Source organism: Leopardus geoffroyi, chromosome E1, assembly GCF_018350155.1.
Source record: "Leopardus geoffroyi isolate Oge1 chromosome E1, O.geoffroyi_Oge1_pat1.0, whole genome shotgun sequence".
NCBI lineage: Eukaryota > Metazoa > Chordata > Mammalia > Carnivora > Felidae > Leopardus > Leopardus geoffroyi.
In genome coordinates, this window is record NC_059330.1 from 36,560,346 (window position 1) to 36,581,680 (window position 21,335).

General features: G+C 54.5%; 2 long non-coding RNA genes across 2 annotated transcripts; one reads left to right on the top strand and one right to left on the bottom strand.

Moving 5' to 3' along the window:
- Positions 1–456: 456 nt before the first annotated feature.
- LOC123604678 lies at positions 457–12,018 on the top strand. Its single transcript, XR_006715425.1, has 2 exons — positions 457–1,231; positions 11,083–12,018. It is a non-coding gene; the product is annotated as an uncharacterized LOC123604678 (long non-coding RNA).
- A 1,976-nt stretch (positions 12,019–13,994) lies between these two features.
- On the bottom strand, positions 13,995–18,610 carry LOC123603518. The gene is made up of 3 exons (XR_006714917.1): positions 17,307–18,610; positions 16,574–16,679; positions 13,995–15,027 (listed from the first exon to the last, which is right to left on the bottom strand). It is a non-coding gene; the product is annotated as an uncharacterized LOC123603518 (long non-coding RNA).
- Between the last annotated feature and the right edge of the window lie 2,725 nt (positions 18,611–21,335).

Sequence of the window (21,335 nt, forward strand, 5' to 3'; positions counted from 1 at the left end):
TGGCCGGAGGTAAGCTGGGATCTCTATTTGGGCCTTAGAGCGAAATGCAGAGAAGAGCCTGGATACCACTCCAGTAACCAGCAGGGCAAAACCCGAAAGGGATCCTAAGGGCTGGGATGGAAAGTAAAACTTCCAAGTTCTTCCTTTGACCTTGGCCAAGGTCATTCCTTTTGGCCTCGAGAGTCCTTATCATGTAATGCGGGGGAGAATCCCATTCAAGGCCCAGCGAACAGAAGAAAGGAAGAGGTGGTAGGCAGCCCTCAGCCTGGTGCTGTCCCCCCAGGAGGGACCGAGCCCCGGACAGGCGGGGCGGCGGGAGGGGGGCGAGGGAAGTCGCCGGGTCGCTGCATCCAGCCGGGGACCGGCTGCAACAGGGCGAGGGACTGGAGGGGGGGGGGGGACGGAGGAGGGTCCCGCGCTCTCCTTGTCCGGGTTCTGGGTCCTGTACGTGGATCAGTCGCCTCCAGCCAAGGGTCTGCGCGCCCCCTCCTCCTCTCAGGCTCCTCTGGCCTCGCCCCTCCCTCTCACGTTCCCAACTCCCAAGGACAACTTGTCGCTCGCTTCAGAAAAGCCCGGGGCTTCGTTCTGTCCCCCAGACTCTTTCTCCCCTACTTCTTTTGTCTATTTCTGCATTTGACGGCTTCTCTGGGAAGCGTTCCCCGGATCTCCTTCTCTCTTGTCCGTTCTCGCTCGCTCTCTCTCGCTCTCACTCTCTCTCTCTCTCTTACACACACACACACACACACACACACACACACACACACACACACAGTCTCTCCTCTGTCTGCCGGCCATCTCGGCGCCTTTCCTCCGCGCCTCTGGCCTTCCAGAGGGCGCAAGGCCCACTCTTGGAACCGCCGCGCGGTGATCCGACGGCGCCCCAGCAAGGGGGCAGGTGAGACCGGCGGGAGCCCCGCCCGGGCGGACGCGGAGGAAGGTGGCGCCCGCGCCAATCCGCCGCCCGGGTCCTGTCCTCTCCCCTCTCACCCCCTCGTCGGCGCCAGGGGGACTGAGGACGCACGAGTCCCTTCGCGCCTCCAGCGCCGTCGGCGCCGGCGCCCCAGACCCAGACACTGCGGCCAGAGGCCTCACGGGGGCGGGGGGCGGCGACCCACAGCCGATGAGCCCTTGGCCCCGGCGTCATCACCAGCGTCCCTAGGCTCTGGAGCGCCCCAAGCCCCGGGTCCCTGCAGCCTCTGAAGACGCGCGGAGGACAGCGCGGTTCGGAGAGGTAGGTGAGACACTCCCAGCCCTGCCTCTCGCCCATGGGGGCCGCGACCACGCAGATCACAACGGAGGCTTGAAAGACCCCTCTGGGGCCGCGCAGTCCCTCGGCCGCGCTTTGAGGACTGATCGGCCGTGGCGGGCGTGGGCTACCCGGACCGCCTGTTAACCTTGAGCTCCGGACGGATCCATCCTCCCCAGTAGGGCCTCGGGGTACCCCCGCAACGCCTTCACTCCCCCCCCCCCCGCTCCCATTGGACTCTCACTCTCCAAGCGAAGGTGTGTAAGGGGGCAGAGGGTCACCCCCCATCCTTTGCCCACAACCCTGGCTCCCCAGAGCCGGGTCCCGAATGCCCCGCGCAGCCTCAGGCCCTCTCCACCAGGTCTGCCCGCTTGCAACTCCGGATTCCAAGCGGATGCAGCGAGAGACCGGGGCTGGCTGGCTGAACAGCCTCGTGGGTGGGGGTAGCTTGGAAAGGGACAACAGTTATTCGTTCTCCACGGAAATTAGGAATTGGCCTGGAACTCTGGGTCCAGACGGGAGCGCCAGGCCCCCAAGGTGCAGAATCAGCTCTCTAGAAGTCCCCTGGAAGCGATGGAGAGAGAATGCTTGGGGGAGTCTCTTGCTTCTAACCACTTTCCACCGCTGCAAGGGGACCCAGGTTTCCTTGCCCTCTGGATTCTACTGAGACTCGAGTGATCTGCCTGGGAAAGCATGTATCCGAATCTGGAGGGATGCCTGGCGCCGCCATCTTACTGGAAACTCACACTCACAAAAATGATGCGGGTGCATTTTTGTAGAGGGCCCTGTTGTTTATGGTAAGGGGCAGAAGGCAGGGGAAGGATCTCAATTTATTTGGATTGATTCAGGGGTCAATACCTGCTTTTGAAAAGGCATGTAGAGAGAACGAGGCATAAAGGGGTATGTAGGATTATGGGGTATCTTACGAATTAGTAACCCTCCGTAATCAGTGGGGGATCCTGTGTCAGGCTGTGCCTTTGCCAGTATTTAAGCACTGTGTAGTGACTGAGGATTGGTGAAAACATGGAAAAGAGACGGAAAATTATGTCCTCCCAATTGTGCCCAATAATAAAGGTAGCAGGCGGGAAATTCACATTTTCACCTGTATACACCCCCTCTTCCTAATTAGATCAGTGCGTGGTATATTTCACATATTCCACATTTGCTAAATGTGGAAACATACAGCACAGAACTGGACTTTCCAGTATTAGTAGAAGCACAATGACCCATACTGGAAAGGAGGTGTTCTCTGAGTGAAAGTTCACATTTATCAGTGTATTTCCCAGACCCTTGGAGGAAGAAAGTCTGGTGCTTTTCCTGATCTGATCTCCCCTGCGAATCCATCTTTGGAGCTGCAGCTCCTCCCTTTCCCTGGGGTCTGGAGCACTTGGCTTCAAGTGCCAAAGAGGCCTCCTCAGTCCCCCAGCCCAGAAAGGATGACACTTCCTTCCACTCCCAACCATATCACCATAGACTCCCCAGGAGGTGAGTTGCCCCCCACCCCCGCCATGGTTTAGAACCACCGCACCCACAGGCCCAACACACACATACATTTGCACACTGCCCCAGAAGAAATGCAAGGAAAGGCTTTACTAGCCCCAGGCAAGGCACTGTAGGAGACCTCAGAGGCCCTTAAGGAGAGCCCTCTACTCTTCCACACTGTGATTTGGGAGGCCCAGACCATCCCAAGCAGCTGGTTGGCAGTTTTGCCTTCTCAGAAGCCTCAGAAGCCACTGCCCCCATGACTGGAGTATCTGTTAGGCTGGGCACTTTGTCTCCCACCCACCCTGCCTCCAACTTCTCTTCCTGGCCTGATTAAAACAAACATCAGGCTTCAGAGGCTCTTGGTTTAGGAAGGGTGTGGGGGGGGGTCCGCTTATTTTAATCTCCTGGAATCATCTCCCTCATTTTTCTCCTCCCTCATGGCTTGCCCTCTGACTCTTGGGTTTTGTCTTCTCTTTCTCCCCCAACACAGAAAGGCAGAAAAATCCGACTTTTTTTTTTTTTTTTTTTTTCTGGGCTTGGAGGGTAGGGATGGAGAGAAAAAAAAGGGGGAATGTTTGACCCATCTGGGCAGCACTGTGATTGGGGGTGACAAGTCATTATAGTAGGCCCTGCTCTCCAATGCTTAGAGGTTGATTCCACAGTCCCCCACACCCCAAGATCCAATGGTACCGTCTTTCTTAAGAGGAACTGAGGATGTGGGACGTCTGCAGTTTTCAAAAACAGGAAGAATTAAAAATGCTGTCATTATTTGGGTGGCCGGATGTGCAGTTTGGGCAGCAGGTCTGGGCTCACAGAGAAGTGAGTCCTCAGGGCCAAGGGGGTTGGGGCAAGGCCTGCCACCAACAGAGCCTTGGTGAGGGCAGGCTTGGTCCTGACCTGGCCTGCAGGGGACCCTGGGCTGTTCATAAGGTGGAGGTGAGATCAGGGGACTGGAGGTCCAGATCTCTCTCCTGCCTGGCTGCCCCATGAGCCCCAGAGCCCACTCAAAAATCAGGAATAGCTGGAAAGGAAAAAAAAAAAAAATCCCTGAAAACATCCAGATTCGTAATCTACTTAGACATCCAGACCCATCCTGAAAACAGTGGTGGAAACTTTTCTCCTTGGTTGATTTGCAACTTTCCGCTCTTCAGTTTGGCAATGCGTACATGGGATCAGCTTGAGGTTTCAGATTTGGGGTTTCAGGGCTCAGTTGCTAGGGAACTAGACTGCAGGGTTTGTGGTCACTCCCCTCCTATTCCCGTGTTCCCCTTGCTTCCTCCCTCAGAAATGGCTAGGGCTTTCTTGTAGAGCCATGAAATCCCCCAATTTCCAAGGATTTCAGACTCTTTGGATGTCAGGTTAAGAATTCCTATTTGGATTGATCAGAGGAATTCGTGTCTGGAAAATGTTGAGACCAACTATGGTCATTAATGCAGGTGTTTAGTTTTTTTCCCCTTGAGCTGGTACCTCGGTGCTTCCCAGGTTGACTTTCACCTGCAAAAGCACCCAGGCGGCCTTCTTCTCCCCACCACTGTCTGGAAAGCAAAGGGCGAAAGCCACTAGGGCCTAGGAGTTGCCCCAATCTCAACTCTTTCTTCCTCAGGAAGGGCCGCTGGGGCCATTCTCAGCCCACTTTCGCATCCGCACTCTACCCACCCTGCCCACCCCCCTCAGCCCCAGTTATAGACACAACAGACTTTCCTTGCCGGGATAATTAAGGCCAAAGCGCCCCCATTCCCCTCCCATTGCCCATTGGGGCGGCTCTGAGTTGCCCTCCTTCTCAGCCCTGTGCTTACTCCCCGGGGCAGCTGTTTAAGGCTGAATCTCGGCTGAAGTGGAAGAGAGGACTTAATCTAAAATAACCTGGATATTAACGGATAATAACGAGAAAAATAACCATGAACTCCTGAACCTCCACCATCCAACAATTTTTTTTTTTTTTTAACCATGAATCAGGACCCACGTTTCAGCCCAAAACTCGCCAGGACTAGTCAAATTGCCCGAAACTCTTTTATGGCAAAAGAAGTCAATACCCAGAGACCTCATCCTTTAAAACAACAAAAAAGGAGAGGGGCCAGATTTCTACTCCTTAAGCCTCTTACCTCTTCCCCAGTCGGTGAGCTCCTTGGCCGGGGACCTCCTGGGCTGGGAGGTGAAGCCGAGGGAAGGAAGCGCCTCGCAGCAACCTTCTCCCTGCGCGGCTCCTCCTGCGGTCTGCGATGTCCCTGCCTTGCGACTCGTGCAAGCTCCTGGGAGAGACCGCGTCACTGCCCACCGCTGTGGAACCAGGTCTCCTGGGGATTGGGATGGTCGCCCCTCCATGAGAGGCGCCCAACTCCGTGACATGCTTGGAACTGCGCGGAACGTACCCAAGATCTGTACAGGGTTCCCTGGCGCTGGACCGGCGCAGCAGTCCCCTGCCGCACGCACCCCGCGGTGCTCAGTTGGGAATCACCTTTGTCTCCTGGCCGGGGCGCGGAGCGACGGTCTCAGTGCCAGCCGCCGGCCAGCTCGGCGACTGCCTCCCCGCTGCGGGCAGGAGGGCTGGGAGGTCGCCGGGCAGGGAGGCGGGGGGAGCCTAGCCGCAGAGACTCTGCGCGCCTCCAGCTCCAGCCGCCGACAGCCCAGCCGCAGGCTGGCGCCACAGGGGTGAATCTGGAAGCCTGGGAGGGCCAAGCTCTGAGCCCCGGCCCTCCTGAGGCGGGAACGTGACAGAGGGATTAGAAAAGGAGGCTTTCAAATCCGCCGAGGAGGTTGGAAGCGGCAATAAAGGGGCGAAGGGAGGTCGCAGTTACACAGGTGCCCCCTCGGACGCCGCAACGCCAAGGGCCTGTGGACTCACAGCCTCGGCTGTCCTATGGAACACATGAGATGGGGTGGGGGGTTCTGTCCAGCCACCGGAGGCGCAGGGAGCGGATGTAATCGCTGACCCAGCGCCTCGCCCCAAACGGGATCTGGGCGCGGGGGGCCCGGCAGAGTCTGGGACGGGCCGCCTTTGCCAGGGAGCATCTTCTCGCTGTTCTGCTCCGGGGCGGGAGAGAGGGGGCGAGTGGGTCCTAGGCTCGGCTACCCGGCGCACGAACAGTTCATTTGCTCCCTCCGGTTGCCGGCGCCAACACCTCTTGCCCTCTTTTCCCGGCCCTGGATTTCCCCTCCCGGATGCGCCCTTCCTCCCCACAATTAACCAAAGATCCAGCGAAACCCCACCAGGGCCACCTCTATCCTCCCGAACCTGCTAATTAATCAGAGAGTCTTAAGGAGACCGAGGAGTTCTAAATGGGCAGTTTGGAACGAGGGGGCGCTCACAAAGTCATTAACCTCCCGGTAAGGACGGGTAAAGGAGACGCGCCTGGCTGCCTCCGCGGCCCCTGTGGGCCCTTCTCAGCACACGGGTTTTGCCGGCTCCACCTGCCCCCGCGCTCCGGCTTCCAGCTCCTGTCTGGCTGTTTCGGTTCGCTCTTTGTCATTCTCTCTGGCTGCCTTCATGGGTCCCTTTCTTTGTGTCTGCTTCCGTCTGCCTACCTGTTCAGCTGTCTCTTGCTCCCCTTTCCACGCCCAACCTGAGACCAAGAGAATTTTAAGGTCATGACAGCGGCCTGGACGTCGGTCTAGGTTCTCGGGTCGCAGGCAAGGCACCTCAGGCCTGCGAAATATCCAGGGAAGTGTCCGAAGCACCTTCCCCAAGAGCGAGGGCATTTCTCAGCGGGGCTGGGGAACGGATCCCGAAACTTTCCGTTCCTTTTTGGTATGGACCAACTCAGGACAAGAGAAGGACCAACTCAGGCTGGAGAAGATCCAGGCCCCAGTGGAGAAAAGCTCCATATCATTTTGGTTAGAGACACAGAGACCTTGCACACTCGTTCTGTGTGTGGGCAAGGGTGCAAGGAGGTCAGGATGGGTTTGTGGGCCACCGGTCTTGGTCCTGGAGTCCTTGGCACCTGTGAGCAGGTGCCCGTGGTTCCAGGGAAGGCCAGATGACGGTATCCACCCGACCTTGTGACACACTTAAAATTGTCCTCTCTTTTACTTTATCCTGTCAGGTACCCAAATCTATTTCACTGCCTCCCTCTGCATCACATTGGAGGTATTTGTTTGTGAGTGGTGGATAAAGGATTCTTAACATTTTGGGGTTCACTCATTGATACTTTAAAATCTGATGAAAGCTATTGGTTCCCTCCTCCCTAAGGGGGGGAAAAAGTACTTACGTAATACTCACCAAATCCCACAATTTCAGAGGATTTCAGACCCCTTGGACCCCAGGTTAAGGACTCCTATTTGGACTGATCAAAGAAGCTGGTGTCTGGAAAATGCCGAGACCAAATATGGTCAGTTACTATAGGTCTTCACTTGGTTTCGCCTGTAGCTGATACTTTGGTGTTTACCAGGTTATCCTTTATCTTTAAAAACACCCATCCGGCAGTGTCCCTTTCCCCACCACTACCATAGGGGCTGCGTTCCCAGTGGGAGTCAGTCTTTCTCTGTTTCCCAGAGAGGGGGGGGCTCAAGAAAATGGGAAGAGGTTTGCTTCGAGAAGCTGATCTTGGGCTGGCCCAGGGTGGGACCAGCTGCCAGAAGGAAGTGGGACTTGAGGAATAAAAAAAACATATCAGGGAACAAAAAAAAAAGTAATGAAACTCCTGGAGAGGGGAAGGCTGTCTGGCGACATCCCTCTAGATAATGCTGTCTGTGAGCCAAACAAATGGAGATCGGGCAGTGTAATGTTCTTTTGTGTCCCTTATTGATCTGCTTATCCAGTTTCTTCGGAGACCCCAGTTCTGCGTGGGCCTGAGGGCTTAGCCAAGGTTAGAGTCCGGAGATAATGAATTCTGGGTTGAAAAGGGAAGGATTTGCTCCCAAATATTTTTGTTATCTTGTTGGTAGGAGCCACACATTATCAGGTAGCTCCTGACAAGCCTGGGGGACCCCCGAGTTTCACCCCAAGTTTTGGCTTCTTTAGACTCTTTGTCGTCCACAGCCCAGTAAAACCTTCCTGGCATTTCTCCCCACTCCTGTGAATTGATCTCCCTGAAAAAAAGTCAGGTTTCATCGGGGTCTGAGAAGTGAACCAACTTCCTTCTTTCAGCACTGTGTTCAGACAAATTAAGGGAACAGGAAATTGTCTGGCTTATTACACCCTACACACACACACTGCCCTACCCTCCTGGCTCATCCTCAATTGCCTACACATTTCAAGTAAATGTGACCTGGGGAAGGAAAGACCTCAACCCATTGCCAGTTGCCTCTCTCTGGGCTGACACAACCATCACCTAGCAGCCCCCACCGTTCTGGGCTGTCACACAGAAGCCAATGGCCGGCTAATAGTATTCAGACCCCTGCCTGAAAATAAAAAGAAAAAAATAAACAATTTTCTGCTTGGGACAACTTAAACTGAATAATTCAGGCTGGGAACACCTGACCTAAATGCTTTTAATCAGAGCAGAAGAAATATATGCCCATTTGTTTCCTACTTTACTAATTAAAAAAAAAAAAGCTAATTGGTGTTCTCAGGAACTTCCAACTGAGGGTCAGGAGCCTCTAGCCATCTCTTCACCCCTTCTCAATTCCCTGTGCTCCACCCCTCCCCCCACAAGGCCATCCCCACCGTGGAGTTGGCCTCTTTCCCACAGACAATGGGAGGGGGGGTGCCCTCAGACCATCTGGCTCCGCCCCTGCGCCAGAACTTTGGCCCTGAAAAGGCAATGCAGTCATTGGCCAGAAGTTCCTGCCCAGCAGGGTCTTAGCCTCCCTAGATCCCTGCACTAGTTTCTGGGAGCAGAGACCTCTCACTGCCTGCAACTCAGCACTGCTAACTGGTGGAGTGCAGCTCCCGCTGGAGCCCCAGAGCTTAGCCCAGCGCTGGGCACACAGTAGGCACTCAGGAGATATCCGTGGAATGTGAAATGAAGGTTCCCACCAGGCAAAGCTCTGTGATTTGTTTAGGGAGTCTCTGAGGCCAATAACATGGAGAAAACTCCAAGGAAATGAGTAGGAAATGCCCAGGAAATGAGCAAGCCGTGGTTTTTCTGAAGTATTTCTCAGATGTTCTGCTTTAATTCCATCTTTCTGGGCCCCCTATTTCTTTTCCACCCATTCTCTGAGGCAGGGATCTTGTTCAACAACTCCAGCAAAGGGAAAAGGCTTATTGAGAAGCTGAATGAGAATATGCCACCACTCCCCAGACCTTTCCCCCACCAGATCCAGATACTTCAGGCTAAAGGGAGTTTGAACCTGAAATGAGCCAGATAATTGCCCCAATTCTCTGTTCCTTATTGAAGAGGTAGTTACAGGCCAAGGGGTTCAAGGGGCCTCGCTTTTATGGACATTGCTTTAAGTCAAAAGAATACATTATACATATACAGGCTGAGAACATACCCTCCAACCTAGACTGGTTCTCTGAGAACAAAGCAGCCTTCCTCCTCCCTCCCCCCTTCCCTCCTCCTCCTCCACCTCTTTTCCCCCTCCCCTTCCTTGTTATTAATAGTTATTATTTACTAAATACTCTCTGTTCACCAAGCGTTGTGCTAAATCCTAGACACTTTGTACAGTAATTAATCCGTACAACAACCCTAAGAGTTAAGACATCCAGATTTTGCAGATGCAGAAACTGGGTGACTTTTCCCAGCATAAAACCTGTGTAAGTGTGTGTGTGTGTGTGTGTGTGTGTGAGAGAGAGAGAGAGAGAGAGAGAGAGAGGGAGATAATGTTGATGCGATACTGGCATATCTGAATGTTCAAGTGGTGTAATGGGGATGGAAATAAAGAAAATTGACAATGAGAAGATCTTAAAGTTTTTGAAATATGGAATGTTTTAATAGAAAGCAGATAGTTTCTCCTGCCCTAAAGTGAACAAAAGAAGTGATGCAATTAACTGGCTAATTCCCAGCCCCAAATGCTTTCCCTGGAAATGGGCGGATAATGAGGCCGACAGTATGTTCACAGTTGAATTCGCCTGATGTTTCACCATTTCTCCCCCTAACTTTTGCGAATCGATTGGGCAAAATCACAGCGAGACGCACAGACGCTTCCCGGACGCTCACATACTCGCGCGCGCGCGCACGCGGGCGGGCGCGCGCGCACACACACGCACGTAAGAATGCTGACACACACAGACCCGAATTTATCCTGCCTCTAGAGTCTTTTATGATTCAGCCTCGGGAATGAAAATAGGGTTTGGAGCAGAATAATGTGCCCGAGGCCAGCTAGGGCGCAGCTGCTCCAGATGTGCTCTCGGTAATTAGGCGTCCACGGGAGCCCCTGCCATGCAGGGAAGGTGCGTCTCGCGGGGCTGCAGACCCGGGCGGGGTGGGGGGGCCTAGTCTGCCGCACGGTGGGCGCGTGCCCTTTGCTGCCCCAGCCCCGCAGCCCCCCTCGCCCCTCTGCTTCCCTGCCTTTCCCCCAGGGGATTCTCTGAGACCTCTGTCCTACAAGGAACTTTGGAGAGATGTCTCCAAGTGGGCCCCCGCAGTGTAAAATGGCGTCTCTACCTTGGCAGGAGGGGAAGAGGGACCCCCGTTTCTCCTACCCCGTGCTTCTCGGGTTCGGGGGGGGGGGGTCTCTGAGCTTAGACTCAAAGGGACTGTGTCCGAGCAAGGTTTCCTTTTCCTGGAATCCGACAGGCCATTTGAGCCAAGGAAAGTGACCTGACTGCCTGCCCTAAAGGCCTTTCTCTTTTGGGTTTATGGGGCAGTCCTGTATCCAACACCTTCTCTTGTCATCAGGGCCTCTTTTACAAGGTATTCAAACTTCACAGTGTCCCCGTCCTGTGGGTCGTTTTCACCTGGGTGTTTGAAGGCCTCGGGCACTTGCCCTCGATGACACACATCTGGGGAGGTTGTAAGCTTTGAACTGACCATGTCTTGGAAGGGAGGGGGCCGCACTCATCTTGTCTCCCAATCTTAGCTGAGACTCTCCTATATTCGCTTCCACTTCCCTTACGTGCTCCCCCAAATCTTAATTCCAACCCCCCCCAAAGGCTGCCTTTCCTGAAATGAATTTTGCTCAAGACAGACATTTTTTGCTGGGGTCGTCCTATTTTGGGGTAAGAGCATTTCACTTGGAGTAAAGGACTTGTCCTCTAGGCCTGCCTCACCATTTTATAGCTGCTCTGATCTTGGGCTAATGACTTAATTTCTTCGGGCTTCAGTGTCTTCCTTTGCAAGTTGCGGGGAGGGGTTCAGGATTCCGGCGCTGCCCTTGAGCAGGCTTCTGGGGAGATCAAAGGAGACTGGGCTGTGGAAGGCTCCCTAGAGTCGGGAAGGAGGGTAGGGGGTGGGGAGCGGATGAAGCCACCATTAGCTGCCGATTCCTTTCCCAGCCCTCACTCGTTTCATCGTGTTTCTCTTGCTTGGCAGAGGGCGCCAAAGGCGACGCGCCGGCGGCCGGCTCCAGGCCAAGCCCAGTGCGTCTGCAGGAACCGGCCCCTTCACCAACGCGGGACACAGAGCTGCGTGAGGACTCAACGCCAGGGCGCCGCCTAGAGGTCGGCGGCGGCCTCAGCCTCACCCGCCAGCCACCGCGGAGCCGCTCCCCCAGCCCGGGGCAAAAAAAATTGGGGGCAAAACATCGAGCCTAGGTCTCAGGGATGGTGCTTCCGGCACCTCTGCCTGCTCTGAAACCCACCCCGCCAACATATTGAACCCTACCTAGGAAGGGAGACGGAGGAAGAAGGCCCAGGAATATTTATTCTCCTTGCAACTCTAACTAAATGGAAGGGGGTCTCAATTTCGGTTTCTTTGAGGATCCTGGGTTCTGCATCTGTGTCTACACTGCCTCCTCTCAACATCCCATGTGCAGTCCCCTCCAGTTATGCTAGAACTCTGCTGTATCTTCAAGAAGGGACAAGAGTAGGGAAAAGTTACCCCTAAATCCTGCAGCTTGATCATCTACATTTTCAATTTTCTGAATAACTTGGAGATCGACGTGCTTTGGGGAGAGGATTTGGACACTTGAGGGTGAAAAGAAACCCCGCCTCAATGGCCTTTACTCACGGAGTGACCATTATGAGCTCAACCAGTGTATGAGAAGGGTGCCTGTTGGTGGGTATCTGTGTTGGGCATTGAAAGTTGGCTCCTTTGGGGCCAGCAATCTCGGAAGGAAAAGGCTAGTTGGCATTTATGGGAATGTATTTGAGGTGTCAGTCCAGTCCCATGCAGAGAATTTTATGTTTTAAACTGGGATCCATGGCCTGGGTTCTGGGTACCAGTGGGGGGGTGGGGGGAGGGGGCAGCTACAAAGCCCTTGAAAAGTATGTGCAAAACTTGTGTGTGCACAGATACATCTGTTCTGCAGCCGTGGCCTCTTCAGATTTTCCAGCGTCTAAGACTAAAATGGTCCCATCCCCTCTCCTCGGCCCAGGGAATTCCGAGACCCAGGTCAGCAATGAGCAGGGAGCCAGCACAGTGACCTGCCCCCCACTGCAGGTTTCTGGCGGGGGGGGGGGGGGGCAGGGGGCGGGTAATAACAGTCTTGAATGGTGTGGAAACTGCTGGCCCCTCAGTCCTGCCCTCCGCCCTTCGCTAACAGCTCCCGGAGGCAAATCCTCATAGCAGGGGTGACTGCCAGGAGCTGCCATCCCAGTATTTTTATTAAAAATATAGCATGATAAAGAGCAAAATGGGGGAGTTCGGGCATGTAATAAGGAGGGAGCCGCTGGAGGGGCCTCCTCATGCATATCCTGGAATATGAATATGGGCATGGAAACAAGCTACTTCCTGTCCTCCAGCTGTTAATGAGAGCCCCGCCTTCCTCCTCCTTGGTGCAGGGAAGGAGCCAGAGGGCACGGCGGCTCCCATCCCCCACTGGCTGGGGCAGAGTAGGACTGCCTGCCTCAGAGTTGGCCTTTCAAAAAAATTGTGAACTGTAGACCATAGTATTTTCCCTGCCCTTTCCATTTGTTTATAACTTTATTTTGAATTTTCTTTCTTTCTTTCTTTCTTTCTTTCTTTCTTTCTTTCTTTCTTTCTTTTCTTTTTTTTCTTTCTTTCTTTCTTTCTTTCTTTCTTTCTTTCTTTCTTTCTTTCCTCCTTCCTTTCTTTCCTTCTTCCTTTCTTTCCTTCTTTCTTTTTAAAATAATCTCTACACCCAATGTGGGGCTTGAACTCACAATCCTGAGATCGAGAGTCACCTGCTGCACAGACTGAGCCAACCAGATGTCCCCATTTTTAAAAAAAAAAATCACTTAAAAAAAGAAGTCCCCAGTAATGTTTTGGGGCCTTTCCTTGGAAGTGGGGGGTGGGCGTGGAGCCTGCGGGTCACACAGGGCGCACCTGTGTGTGTCTGTGGGAGGAAGGGGCCGCCAGCGCACCAAGCCCCAGCCTGGGTCTGCGGCTGAGCCTCAGTTCTGCACCCGAGCCCTGACTGCGCCTGAGCTCATCTTAGCCCTCCGGCGCCTCTTAGACCTAGATCCTTCTTATTTTTTGGTGAATAACTGTGAGGCATGATCGAATTCCTTTGCTCTCCCGCCCAGAAGTGCACCTAACCAGGCCCCTCCAGCAGACAAAGTGAACAGGAAATCAACGACTTCACTCCCGATTATCTGGAGCTCACAGCAAAAAGACACTTTCCTTGGTTTTGGTTTTGATTCACTACGGCCTAATAGCGATTTTCCAAATCCGGATTCCACAAAGTTTGGTCAAAACAAAACAAAAGCAAAAGGTCCGGAGCCGAAAAGAGCGATGGAGAGGGCAGTGGAGGTTCAGGTAGTGGCTGTTGTTGGAGGCTTTGAAGGAACCAGACAGGAGACGGTGGCAGAGGCCTCGGCAGAGGCCAATTTGGACACCGCTCAGCGCTGGCCGTCACCTCCACTCTGGCCAAGACCAGCGTCTCGGTTTCTCCTCTGGGAGCGTCAGCCCCTTCAGGCCTTCTGACCCTCTCTCCCCTTCAAGCAAGTACCTGGCAATAAACGGGTAGGGCAGGGCAAAGGTCTGGCAGCTAGAGGCGCAAAAAGAAAAAACAAAACAAAACAAAAAAAACCCGCTTTCAGCGGAAAGACGCAAAGAACGAGGCCACAGGGCGTGGCCGGCAGAGCCAGGCTTTAGCTAGGAAGGACGGGGCGCCTAACTCCGCTTGGGCGAAGGGCCGGGTCCGCCGAACCCGGGCCTGTGCGTGCGACCCGGTGAGTTGCCAGCCGCCGCACGGGCGACTCCTGCGAGAGAAGAGTCCCTGGAGGCGGGGACAGCCGACGCAAAGTCCCGGGGGCCGAGGCTGCTTCTCTCCACGCGGACACAGTCTGCTCGGACGAAAGAAAGGGGCCGAGGCGGCTGCTTCTGCGGCTCGTAAATTTGTTTCCCCTTCCTTTTAACCCGCCCCCCGGCCGTCTTTCTTTTCAGGACAGGAGGGGATGTAAACCATTTGAAGTTCATCAACACGGTGAAGTTTTATTGTATTTCCGGTCCCCAAGATTTATACCCGGGAGGGGGAGCGGGCGGCCGGCAGACTCCTCCGCTCCCTCGGACTTCCCCGCCGGACACGTGGCCACGCGGACCCTCGCCTCCGGCGCCAGGGCGGGAGGGAGCCGGGCCGGACGGGGGGACAGGCCGCTGGCGCCGCGCCTTCCGACGGCCGCTCCCGCCGCCGCTGCCGCCGCCGCCCAGGTGAGTCCGCCGCCTCCTCGGCTCGCGCGGCCGCCCGCCCGCTGTGGGCTGTGTGCCTGAACACCTGCGACGACGCGGGCGTCTGGAGGGGTAGAGGTGGCCGCAGGGGAGATCGGTGGGGGCGGAGAGCGAAGGGCCCAAGCTGAAGGTCAGGAAGCAAGAAGCAGCCTTGCTCTCTGCGTCCCAAGCTGAGCCTCCAGGTTTCATTTGTGAATTCGGAGCGGATCCTCTTACCTGGGACGGCTCAGCCTCTGCGGAACCAGGTCCCCCCACCCCTACCCCGGACGTTTCCGGCAGGGCGACTTGGCAGCGACTGTCCAGGCCAACCCGCCTTTGCCTGCCTGTCATCCCTAGTCTTCCTGGTATTTTCTCACACTCTGCTTTTCCACCTATGTCTCCAGCGGTCACTTTCTCCCTCTCCACTCTCCGGTCTCTACTCCAGTCTCAAAGCAGGGGGGTGGTGTAGGGCTTGAAGATTTGGCCTCTCCGAACTACCCCGGGGTGACCCTGGAATATAGGCACTAGCCCGACGACGGGGAGTGGAGATGCACCTTGATGACAGTTTGAAGTTGACAAATCTTATCTGTGGAGACCTCCAGCTGCAGAGACGGAGGCTGAGAGGTGGTGACCAGGCAGGTGTAGCCGTGAGGCCTTGTCCAGGTCTGGGGCTGGGCCTAGGGTCCCCATCCTCCTCCACCGGGGCTCCTGGAAGAGAACAAAAGTTCCCGGAATCTCAGAGCTGGTGGCACTGGCTCCTGAATGGTTGTGCCTGGAGTCCTGCCTCCAGTTCTTTGGATGGGTTGTTTACTAGCAACTGGGTTCTGTTGGGAAAGTGGTGGAGGAAAATGAAGTGAGTTGGCCAACCGTTTTTTTTTTTTTTTTTTTTTTTTGGCCCATAAGATGGCTACGGGGGCCTGCCCCCTCAGTGAGCCCTTGACCTGGAGCTGCTGAGTGAATTAGGTAGTTTCATGTTGTTGGGCCTGGATTTCTGAACACAACGACATTAAACCACCCGACTCACGGCAGCTACTGCTCCTCGCTTAGCTGGAGGAGTGTGCGTGGGGGGTGGGGGGTGGGTGCTGGGCAGGGAGGCAGCATAAGGACCAGTGTATCACTCTTGCCAAATGGTGAAGAGGTTCGAGATCCCTCACCCAGAAACAGCGAAGATGTTCCCCAGAGAAAAGAGGTGGGAAGCCCTAGGGTGTCTTTCCACTTCCGTATTTTTTAAGTGGGTGTTGGGAGGGAAAGCGGGAATGGAGAACATTCTACTCTCCAGAGGCACCTTGCTGGGCTATTCTGCAGAGCCAAAGAATGCTGGTTGGGGCTTCAGGCTTTCTGCCTTGGGATCTCGGGCTCCTGTCTACGTTTAGACTTTTCAAGGAAAGCCTCTCCAACTTGGCAAATTCTTGGTTTCAAGAGATACAAGGGATCCTTGAGATCTTTGCAACCCTTGGTGGTGGGGGGGGACAGGACTCCACTTCAACAGGAAACGTCAGGTCCTTGAAGAGGGCTCAGTATGTCCCATTCTAAAGGGGAAATGTCAGGATCCCATGTAGCCTCAGCCTGTACGCCTCCAGGGTCCTTCCTAGGGCCCCCTAGTGGGGCAGAGGTGGGGCAGAAAAAGTCCTACGTTTCCCAATCCCTCAGCTCCTGTTCCACAGAGGGGCCAAGGCTTCCCCATAGACCCTTGTGCTGGGCTACAGGTTTACCTCGGTCCTAAAGGCCACCCCCTGGGAGAGGGGCCTGATGTGCAGGCTAAATGGGGAGCCCAGGCTGTTGGGCAGTTCACTCCAGACTGGTGGTCTGACAGGAGATGATGCAGGGGGGGGTGGGGCAGGGGCAAAGCCATGATACCCTCTTTGACCCCAACCCATTCTAGGCTGCTGGCTCCCGGCCCAGGAGAGGAATAGCTAGAAGTACTGGCGGAAGGAGGGGACGGTCCAAAGCATAAGCTAACTTTTGTTCCCAAACTTTTCCCCCCTGCTTGAGGCAAGGGAATGTGGAAAGGGGCTGGGAAAGAGGCCCGACCGGATGGGGCTCTGGCGCCAAGCTGACATGGGGGGGGGGCAGTCTGTGAACAAGGGGCATCTGCTAGGAGTGGAAGGGCCCTTGGGAGACCCACCTCTGGCCCTGGGAGAAATGCAGCCTTCAATCCACCCCCCTGGTGAGCAAAGGCCAACAACACAACTCCTTGACATTTTCTTGTCCTCCAGCCTGGGTGAAGGTGGTCTAGGGTGTCTTTCGGCCTTACCTTACTTCTCTCTGGGCCTCTCACAAACCTGCCCAGCCACCCGGAGCCTGGAGCCTGACTGTCTTCCATCCCGGCGTCTCTTGGCCACCCCCTCCCAGGAACAGTGCTGTAAAAAGAAAAAAAGGGGGATGTTAGAGAGAAAAGAGGAAATCAAGTCTTTGGAAAGCAGAGGGTTTTACAACAGCCTCAGGTTTTATGGAAGCAATTCCGTAATAACCTTCTACCTGCTCAGCTCCTTTCCGCCCCGCCTGCCCCCAACCCCGTTTGGCCTCCTGGATGCCCCCTCCCAAAGAGTCAGCCACCCCCACCGCCTTCCATATCCCCGATGGCTGAGACTTGGGAAGAAGATTCCTGGGGTCTGCTTGGGCCGGTGACCTCTCCGTTCTTCCTTTCACCTCTGACATCCTGGGAGGGAGATTTGGCAGGAGATTTCGTTACTTTGCAATTAAAATCCCCACTTGGAGGGTGTGGCAGCATTGAGGTTTGAACCCATGTGTGTGGATTCGATGTGATCCCGGTTTAGAGGTTGTTTTGTATCAAGGCTGAAGGTTCTGGGGACCTTGATTTCTTCCCCCTTGGAGCAAACATCCCCACCCCTCTTTCTTTCCCAGAGTGGGTCTGGACTCTGGTTCTGGGTCAGAAGAAATATCTCTGGGTGGTTGGAGACATAGGCTTGGGGACCTTTGTAATTTCGTTGTAGATAGCAGTGCTTTTGTGTGACCCCCACAGTTACCTGAGGGCTTTCACATTCAGCTCATCTCTGCCCACTGGTCAGATTCACACTTGTGAGGGACACGCTTGTGTGCAGGTAATGGTGCCTACATCCTTGTGTCCATCACTACCATGAAAGAAACATCACACGATGTACATCGTTCCTGCAGTTTGGGGTGAGATACACAGTAAAGGAGGTCATGGTCGGACCAAAAAAAAAAAAAAAAAAGTCACAAAATTTCATGACCTCCCCTGGGCCAGTCTGAGGCATTTCCTTTACCTCCCACAGAAATATTTTGGAAGAAAGTTATCAAAAGATTCAGATGTAAGCCACATGCGTTTGTTTGAGGATACGGTATATATTTTGCCTGAATATCAAGTCAACAGGAGATTTTCAAGCAAGGCTTCCTGATCAACTGATGTTTTATAGCCAAAATTCAAGTACACAAATACTCAAGTTTTTGCCCTTTCCGTAGGTGTGTGATAGTTATCAAAATGTATGCACAAGCTTTTGGGTAACAGATCTTCTTCTATGAACAGAATCGTAAACTCACATCATTCACAGGGGTTATACATGCCTCCACGTATGCACCATTGGGTCTTCTGTGTGAACACCCAAGCACATCCGCTATTATAGTAGGGTGTATTTGTTTATTACATATTCTATACACAACCTAGAGTACAGCACATTTGCACACTGGGTCCCCATAAATAAATATCGATTTGAAATCTACGTACAGGATATCCACATCTATTCAAATACAAAATGCCTAAGTTTCAGCTTAGCTTATCTATTAAAAACAAACTTTTCCCCCTTTTCCCATTTATTGTTTTTCTTTTTCTTTTTTCCTCCTCTCTTGCTTTTCCTTCCCTCTGTCTAGATTTTTTTCCTCTCTCTTCTTATTGACAAGGATCTTTCCCAAAGCCGCCCCCGCCCCCGCCCCCCCCCCCCCCCCAGCACAGGCACTCACCGTCTGGTCCTGGCCAGGGTCGGCCTCTGCTCTCCCCACTTCTGCCTCGCTCTTGGCTGCTCTGGGCCCCAGTGTGGCCAAGGGCTGCAGCTTTTCCCTGCCTGTCCTTCTCCGAGCCACCAGCTACTGGCCCTAGCTGTGCTCAGGCGGCAGCTCCTGTGCTGGGAATGGCCAGAGACTGGGGGGCGGGGGGCAGGCAAGGTTTTCCTTCTTTCTCTTTAGGATTAGGAGTGGCGTGGGGAGCAGTTTGCTGTCTCCGGACAAAGTGACCCCCACTCAAGCAACCTCTCTACTAAGCATCTTTAGAAGCTGGGCTCCAGGGACGGCCGGCAGTCCTGCTTGCCTCCTTCCCTCACGGTGGGTACCATTGTTTGGGAGAGGAAACAAGGTTTTGAGGGCGTCCACAGACCCTCAGAGCACCCAAACAGGGGGCTCCCTCCCCACTGACCCTTTAGCCCTCTGCCTGAACTGGAGTTGAGCTCCAGTTTGGGACAGCAGCATTTGCTAGAAAGGCTGGCTGGGGTGGGACTATCGCTTGGTGCATTTGCTTCCCCACCTGGGAGATGAGCTGGGGTGCAAGACCCAGGGTTGGGGTGCTGGTTCGTTCTCTTCCCTCCAGAGCCCTCTCTCCTGAGAAGACTGAGACCTCAAAACCTGTCATTTTGAAACTGTTCCCACACTCTGGTGTTAGGAGCAAAGGCTAAGCTCTGGTCTCAGAAAGAGAGGCCTGGGTCTCCTCCTTACCCAGCACCTAGGAGCCACAAGGGGAGACGGGCAAGTCAGAAACCTAAACCCTGTCTGCTGGGCCTCCCCACCCTTGTAGGGCACAAGTCAGGAGCTCAAATGTGCTGCCTCTAACTTCTTCCCTAAAGGAAGCGTCCCTCTTGACTTCTCTCTTATTGCAAAGAAAGGCAGCAACAAAGTCTGGGCCAGGAATGGGAACCAGAGGGCTGCAGTCAGAGCCCAGCGCTTGCACGGGCCTGGGTCCTCAGAGCAGCCCAGCACTGTGACTTTTCTATAAATAAAAAAGGCCCTGCCCACACTCCACATGGCCTTTTGGGCCCTAATTTATATACTACAGAAAGTCATATACTCAGCCCTCCATGCTTCATAACACCATTATTTATGGCAGGAGAGGCGCTTTTTTTTTTTTTTTTTGAAGAATGTATTTATTACAGGTAAAGCCAACAGCAGACTCCATACGTCTGGCAAATCGAGAACAGGTGCTTTGCCTTAACTGTGATTCATTCGCTCTGTGCCCAGCTTTCTCGCTGTTGAATCCGGGGAGCTCCCTTGACTTTCCCAAGCGTCCAACCGCTACTTAGAAGAATTTGCATCGGATTTTTGTTTCCCCACTTGGGTCCCATGGAAAAAGCAGATCTTCACGCTGTTTGGTTCCGGATCTGCTGGGCTGTCGCCCTCGGAGAGCTGGGGTGGGGAAGGAGGGGGCCGGCTGGGCGCTGGCATTGATCTTTAAAAAATCATTTTGAAATCGCCATAATGTGAAGAAATATGGCGCTTCGCCCTCGTATTTCACACGTAATGACACGAGATGGCTTCATTTGGAAAGAAAAGCGGGCGGGAGCGTGTCTGTGTGTGTGCGGAGGTGATCTGCAGCTTTCTGCAGGCAGAGGGGTACATGGCCAAAAAGATAAAACCTCAAATTAGAATGGCCCCGCTTTCGGTAAAAGGACAGGGCTGGGGACAGCCGATCGTTTAAGGGCCCAGGGCCCGGCAATGCTGAGAAAACCCACCCCAGCCTGCTCCCAGCCCCAACCGCAGGAGAGCCCGGTCTGTCCAGGGGTTGCGTCTCCCTGTGCCTCTACACCACAAGAAGCCACTGTACCCAGGGCAGAAGCTGGAGGAGCTGCGGCCGGGAGATGAGCCAGGAAGCCAGCCGGTGGCCCCAGGGGAGAATCCGCGCAGGGCCGCGTAGCAGAGACCAATAAAACCGGCTATCTGAAAGCTCCAGCCAGAGAGTTCACAGGAGGGGAGGCGGCGGGTGGCCGGGAGACTGACCTGCAGGCCCTCGGTCTACACTGGTGCCCAATACCGGTATTTGGAAATCTATCAGGAAGGCGATGCCGGGTGAGAAGAGCCATCCGGAAGAGTCGAAAACTGGGCCCCTTCTTCACTGGGTGTAAGGGGAGATAACTGCGGGACCCCTTCCCACACCTCTGCTCTGCTGACACCTTAGGGAATTTCCCTTAACCCTTTCTCACATTCGGCTCCCGCAACGGGGCAATTTTAAGGGCCGCCGGCAGTTATCAGGGGGAGGAAAAGAGTAATGGCTATGCCCCCACTCCCCCCCCCACCCCCTACTTCCCTCTGACCGGGGCCAGAGAGACGCCCCAGGAATTTAAAGGACCTTTGGCTAGTTGTATTAAACTCTTTCTGAGGCTCAACTTTTCAGGGCCTGGTGAATACCTCTAACCTCATGTAGGTTCTGATTTTAGGATAGCTAAATTTTAGGACCAGGTCATTGGACACTCACCCCGCTCTCCTCTGTCAGCTACCGAGGGGTCAGGAGAAGCTCCCAGGCCTGTAAACCTCCCAACATAGTCACAGAGAGCCCTCCAAAGCAGATAATGCCCTATAAAACCCCCCAACTTCTCTCCCATCCCCTTTACTTCATCTCCAGTGGATTGCTGCCGCACTGTTGTTTAATAAACATCTTGTGTCAAGGGGACAGAGGAGAGGAAACGAGGCCTGCGGGGTGGAGTGGCGTTCGGGGGTCCTGTCCCCACCCCCTCTTTAATTATGCTGTGGGCCTCTCGGTCTGCTCCCCGGGCTGGGGTTCTCTCCCTCCCTCTGCCCAGCTCTCCCTCTCTTCCTCCCGGACCCGCCTGGGGAGAGGGCTCCACAGCCTGAATCCCTCCCGAGGCAGCCCGCTGCTTTCCCTCCGCCTCTCCTCCGCCCCCGCCGCCCCATGTCGAGAACAACCCCCCTTCCTGCAAAAGGAGGGGAGGGGGGGGAGGGAGGGCGGCCGGCAGCTCGGGCTGAGGTTACGTGGCCGCCGGAGCCCTGACGTGATAGCACATTGCATCAGCATAAAACAATCCATCCTCGATATGGAATGC